Source organism: Myotis davidii, unplaced genomic scaffold (assembly GCF_000327345.1).
Source record: "Myotis davidii unplaced genomic scaffold, ASM32734v1 scaffold902, whole genome shotgun sequence".
NCBI classification, from domain to species: domain Eukaryota; kingdom Metazoa; phylum Chordata; class Mammalia; order Chiroptera; family Vespertilionidae; genus Myotis; species Myotis davidii.
Genome location: NW_006293951.1, coordinates 1471675 through 1478260, shown reverse-complemented (window position 1 = coordinate 1478260; position 6586 = coordinate 1471675). Strand labels below are relative to the sequence as shown.

General features: G+C 35.3%; 1 pseudogene; it reads left to right on the top strand.

Moving 5' to 3' along the window:
• The first annotated feature begins 1768 nt into the window (after positions 1-1768).
• On the top strand, positions 1769-6154 carry LOC102772018 (annotated as a pseudogene).
• Positions 6155-6586: the final 432 nt, after the last annotated feature.

Genomic DNA, 6586 nt, shown 5'->3' with positions numbered 1-6586 from the left:
CTGGTCTATATGGTTAAAAGACAGCTACCCTTGGTGTCCCCAAGGCATAGAATTGCTGTTGCTAAGAAGCCTCATGTGACTCCATATCTAAATCCCACTAGGTACTCTTATTTTTCAGTAGTTTGATCTTTAGTGCTCAGCTGCAGAATCAAGGATATTAAGAGCTACTCATAATTTATTTCTTGTTTCATGTACACGATCACAAACGTTTTTCTTACCAATTTATACAGAGCAAGTCAGTAATGGTCAAATTTTAGTTTAATCCCAAAGTGATAGAATCTCAAGATCTAATGGTAATAGAGATAGAATAAGAATGAACATACCTGTAAGATAAGCCCAGTGACAGATGGAATTTTTATTTCTTCTGATTGGGGGTAGTGTAAGCTACGTGGGAGAGTTAAAAAGTTTTATTTATTTTTCTCATTGTTGGCATTGGGAACTTTATTGATAGAAGCAAGTGCATAAATGCTGAGCAAACAAAGGGGTTGACTGTATTCTAAGGTAGGAGCACACCCATTTCATTGTCTCCAACGTTCCCCTGGTGTAACAAGGGATGGTAGGAGAAAGCACTTTTCCTTGACAGCTAGAATTCTGGTTTGCTTTGGTTTTCCCCACGATATTTACTCAGAGAAGGTTTGGAAAGTGGAAATGAGATGGGTACCATCTTACATGGCTGTGGCAGCTAACAATGGTCTGACAATGACAGTGTGTGGTGGGATATAAGGCCATTATGATGTTGGCAGTCAAGGCAGAAGCTCCAATCCTAGTTTCTCACCTCAGATCACAACTAGTATTGTGACCTGGAAACCAATTGTCCTTGAAAGCCCCAGGCTCGCATTTCTTCTACCTTTCCAGCAACTTTGTAAAGACGTTTATTCTCTCTATTGAATCTCTGCTAGAGATATCTAACATGCTTTCTATTTCCTGCCTGTAACATTTCTTGATATAGTATAACACCAGCTATAGGACACTGAGGAAACCCCAGTCTCCTCACTGTGAAGTGCTGATTATGATATATTATGAGGTCCTTTCAGAATTAGAGGGAAAGTATGCAAAGTGCTGAGCTCCAATAAATTCTCAATAAAGAATTGCTGTTTTCACCAACCCTCATTAGTGATACATTTTTCTTTGAGTATAAAGTACATGACCACTTCATAAATGCTTTTATATTGCTAGATCAAGAAGAATGCTACAGATGATTATCATTTTTGTATTATGGTCATTTCCACACATTATAATTAAACAAAGCTATGGTTCCCTGGAGTATATTAAGATATTTTCTTTGAAGTTTGTGTGATAATTTCCTGTCCCTCTACCTAGCATGTAATCTTTTCAATTATAAATCAGATTGGAGAGATGATAAGATTTATGATTTTTATAGGGATGACCATTCAGCACTCCTTTGTTCATAAGAAGGTTCTGACTGAGTGAAAAAGGAGATGAAAGCCTTTTATGCTATTTATAGATTTGGAATTTTCCCTCTGGTGATTTATGCAACATAGATTTGTCACATTAGAGGCAAATATCACTGAATTTATGCTTTGATTGTGCGTGTGTGTATATGTGTGGGTTGGATTCCATAAACAAAGAAATTTCCTAAATATATTCTCCTGCAATATGGTAAAATCTGAAATTGAAAAGTGCAGCTTCTTAATCTTTAAAATAAGGTTTCTGAGGGAGTGAGGTCTGCATTCCTCTGCCCTAAAGTAGGAAATAAAGAAAAGTCTCTGCGGGCTCCTGGGTGACCTTTGACAGGTATCACGGCAAAATGGCCTGGGCAGCAGCAGGATGTATTGTTCGGAGGTTTGCTGCCAGGTGGAAATAATCACCAAAATAAACACCTCGGGTTTTAAAACCAGTGTTTACCTTTTCATTGTGCTCACTCTGGCTCTGAGTGGTTGATTTGTTGGGTATCCCACCAAGTCAGGGTAAAAGGGTAGAGGAATGTTTGGAATGGGAGGAACTGTGACTAGTTCTAGGTCTCCCTCAGTTTACAAAAGGATGTCACCTTTATAAACAAACCACGAGAGGTTTCACAAATTTATTTGTAAATATGTTGAAAGTCTTCATTTCAGGGGGTTTTCTTTCTCTGCTCTTATTCTCTCTGAAAACTATGGATTCTTGAATTTCTGCAACCATCCGGTCCAACTGACAATTCTGACTTATGTGAGGATCAGTAAGAATCTGGGGCTCCGCTCTTTGGTTGGAACACATTACTGACGAGGCCTCGCAGGGTCCAGAAGTCACGATCTGCGGATGTAGCTATGACTTTACGCACCCCAGCAATTTACAGAACCTGACAGAGAGTCAATAGTAAACAGAATTTTATATGCAGCAAAACTGTACTATAAAAGTCAGAGAAAAATTAAGAAATTGTTAGATAAACAAAAGATAAGGGAGTTTGTTACCTGTACTGCAAAAAAATGTCAAAAAGAGCCCTGCAGGTTGCCAAGAAAAAACATTGAACAAAAACTCAAAGCTGTATGAAGAAAGTATGGTCTCATCCTGGCTAGTTTGGCTCAGTGGATACAGGGTCGGCCTGTAGACTGAAGGGTCCCCGGTTCAATTCCAGTCAGGGGCACATGTCTGTGTTGCAAGGGGCAGCTGATCAATGATTTTTTCTCATCATTAATGTTTCTCTCTCTCTCCCTCTCCCTTGCTCTCTGAAATCAATAAAAATATATTTTAAAAAAAGAAACCATGGTCTCAATAAAGGTAAATACATAGGGGATTATAACTACTAGCATTATTGTAACTTTAGTTTGTAATTCTACTTTTGATTTTCTTCAGTATCTAAGAGACAAATACATTTTTAAAATCATTAGTTTAAAAGCTAGTAATACTGTAAATTTGCTTTGTAACTTGACTTTTTGTCTTTTACCAAAAATTTTCCTTTTGAAACAAAAGTATTAAAATTTTTATAGTCTATGTTTTGGACACAAATGTATAACATTGTAAATTTGTGACATCAATAACTGAATGTGGTTGAGGCTAGAGAGGTATAGGTACAAAGTTTTGCATGCTATAGAGGTTAAACTGGTTTAAATTCAAATTAGAGTATTCTAGTTTAGCATGTTAAATGTAAGCCCCATGATAACCACAAATAAAATTGTTATAAAATATACACAAAAGGAAATAAGAAAAAAATTAAAACATTTCAGTATAAAAAATGAAATAAACACAAAAGAAGAGAGAAATGCAGGGATTGAGAAACAAAAATAGTACAAGACATTGAGAAAATAAATAGCAAAATGGCAAAGGTCCCTTCTCATCAATAATTACTTTAAATTTAAATGAATTAAACTATTCATCAAAAGATAGAGATTGGCAGAATAAATTAATAAAGCATGATCCAACTATGTGCTGTCCACATGAGACTCACTTTCAACCCAAAGAAAAAAAATATGTTGAAAGTGAAAGGATGGAAATAGTCAAAAGAGATCAGGCGAGGATATACTAACAAACTAGACATTAAATCAAACAAAGTTTACAAGAGAACAAGACCCACATTATACACTATTCAATACATCAAGAAGATATAGCAATTATAAATATTTGCACACCTAATAACAGACCATCAAAATATAAAGAGCAAAAATGGACAGAATTGAAGGGAGAAAGCTCTATAATGATAGTTGGAGGCTTGAATACATTAATGTCAATAACGGATAGACAAATAGATAGAAGATAAAAGGAAATAAAAAGACCTAACACAATAAAACAAGTAGCTCTAACAGATATATACAGATCGCTCTACCCTAAAACAACAGAAGACATCATCTTCTCAAGTGCCCATGGGATAGTTTCCAGTATAGACTTTATGTTAAGACATAAATTAAGTCTCAATAGATTTAAAAAGATAGATCATACAAAATGAGTTCTCAAAACACAAAAGAATGAAATTAAAAATCAATAACAACAGGAAAATTGACAACTAATGGATAAAGAAGAAATTACAAAGGAAATTTAAAAATACTTAGAGATGAATGAAAATAAAAATACAACTACCAAGATTTAGGGGGCACAATAAAAGTAATGTTAAAAAATTTTATAGCTATAAGTATTTGCATTAAAAAGATATTAATCAACAACCTAAATTTATAACTCAGGAATCTAAAAAGAGAAGAACAAACTACACCTAAAGAGAGCAAAATAAAGGAAATAATAAAGATTAGAGAAGAGACAAATCATATAGAACATTTTTAAAAATTGTGAAAATCAACAAAACCAATAAGTAGTTCTGTATAAAGATTGACAACATTGACAAACCTTTAGCTAGATAGACTAAGAAAAAGATAAAAACCCCAATTACAAAAGTCAGAAATGAATGTGGGACATTGCTACTGATTCTACAGAAATAAAAAGGGTTACAAAAGAGTACGATTGTACATCAACACATTGGGTAACCTAGATGAAATGGACAATTTCCTAGAAACACAATACATATCAAGACTGAATCACGAAGAAACAGAAACTCTGATTAGAACTATAGCTAATAAAGAGATTAAATGGTGAAAGTAGGGATTATTGCCTTGCTGCTGACTTGCAGAAAAAGTGTTTTACCATTGAGTCTGGTGCTCTCCATGGGTTTTTCATAAGTAGATTTTATTATTTTAAAGTTAATTCTATCTATCCTTAATTTGTTAAGTTTTTTATTACTAAAGGACATTGAATTTTATCAAATGCTCTTCTGCATCAGTTGAGGTGATCATGCGATTTTTAGCCTTCACTAGGAGATACATAGAATGCATCTAATTTCACTTACTCATTTTTTGAACTTCTTCAATCTAAAAACTAATAATATCATTTAATATTAGAAAATTATTAACCATTAACTTCTTTTGTACTATTACTTTTCCAACCTTCTCTGGAATTTCAATTACTATCTGTTAGATCCCACTCACTATCTTTCATGTCTATAAGTATTTTTATCTCTTTATCTCACCCTACTTTATTCTGTATAAACAATTAAATCTATTTTCTAATTTATTATCCCTATTCAGTTGAGTTTAATGTTCCATATAATATGTTCTTGTGTTCTTAATTTTGATAATTATGTTTGTCATTCTGAAATATTTCATTTGGCTCTATTTAGTTGTTTTTTTATTGTCATACTGCTTCCATTGTGGGTTTTGTACCTTCTTGTATTTTAAAAAATAATTTTAAATACTAATACCAATTAGTCATATTTAGACCATTTTTATCCCTAGTTTTTTAAATGTTAATTTTCACATTTGCTTCATTTGTTGACTCGTTTTGCATTGTAATTAATTTTATGTATAGTTTGACCTTTTTAAAAATTGTAATGTCATCACCAGGAAGGGTGTATTTTTCTTTTCTTTTCTTTTCTTTTTTAATTTAACATACAACAAATTTATTTAGCATAGTCAGCCCCAACATCCAGCGCAAAAAGTTTACAGAGGATACAAAGTACATTAATAAAAGCCAGTCTTTATCAAGAGGAAACAGACAGGGCTGCCAAATACTTCCTACATGCCAGGCATGCCCAGTGGAATCTTTCCATACCCATCCTGAGACCTCCCCGATCCTGATGATTACCTCGGCTGTTCTTACCCACCTGGTGGTCCGTATCTGCCACAAAAAGTTCCCAGTACCCTTCCCAGCCTCCTGGGAGCACTGCTGGTCCCAGTGGGGATGGCTAATCAGCGAGGACACCTTCCAGGCGTTTCTCATCTCAGTGGTCAGTGAAAAGCTGAGATGGCAGAAGGAGGAAATGGACAGCGCCCAGGCAGAGCTCAATGCCTTAAAACGGACAGAGGAGGACTGAAACAGGGTCATCAGAGACTCGAAGAGATGGTTATCTGTTTAGATCAAGAAGCAGCTGAGGTTGATAAAAACATAGAACTTTTGAGAAAGAAGGATGAACTCAGCTCTGCTCTGGAGAAAATGGACAATCGGTCTGAAAACAACGATATTGATGAAGTTATCATTCCCACCGCTCCACGCTATAAGCAGATCCTAAATCTGTACATAGAGGAAAATGCTATTGAAGACCCTACCTTTTACCTGGGAGGAGCCTTGCGGCAGAGAGTAATAGACTGGATGTCTTCTTACAGCATGTTTTCTGTCTGAGACACTAATGCAGACAGCAAGAAAGAATGCGGGTCTCAGTGACCTCTGCTGCCTTCCCTGATAGCAGCTGGAGACTGAGCTCTTCTTAAAGCAGTCTTGCCTTCTCTTCCTTTCTCTGGTCAGTAGGTGCCCAGAATAACTTGTTGCTGTTTATCATTTAAGCATGAAATATTTTTAATGAAAGGGTGGATTTTCTTTGTGGGAGTCTCATGTACTGTGGGCTGTAAATCCTGTTGGGACCAATGGTAATTTATGAATTTCAAGCAAATTACCTCATGAGTAGTAAACATTCAGAACTAAGAGCATCTGATTTGTAATTGGGATTTTTCTTTTACCCGGGTTACATTTTTTTCATTACAGATCTGGTAATTGGCATGTTTCCTGATGCTTCCCTCGATCTGTGGTTTTTCTAAGCCAGTTTCCACAGCCATCCAATTCCTTCTTTGCAAAGGGTTCCATTACAGCTCACTACCTTATGCGAAGCCAAAACCAC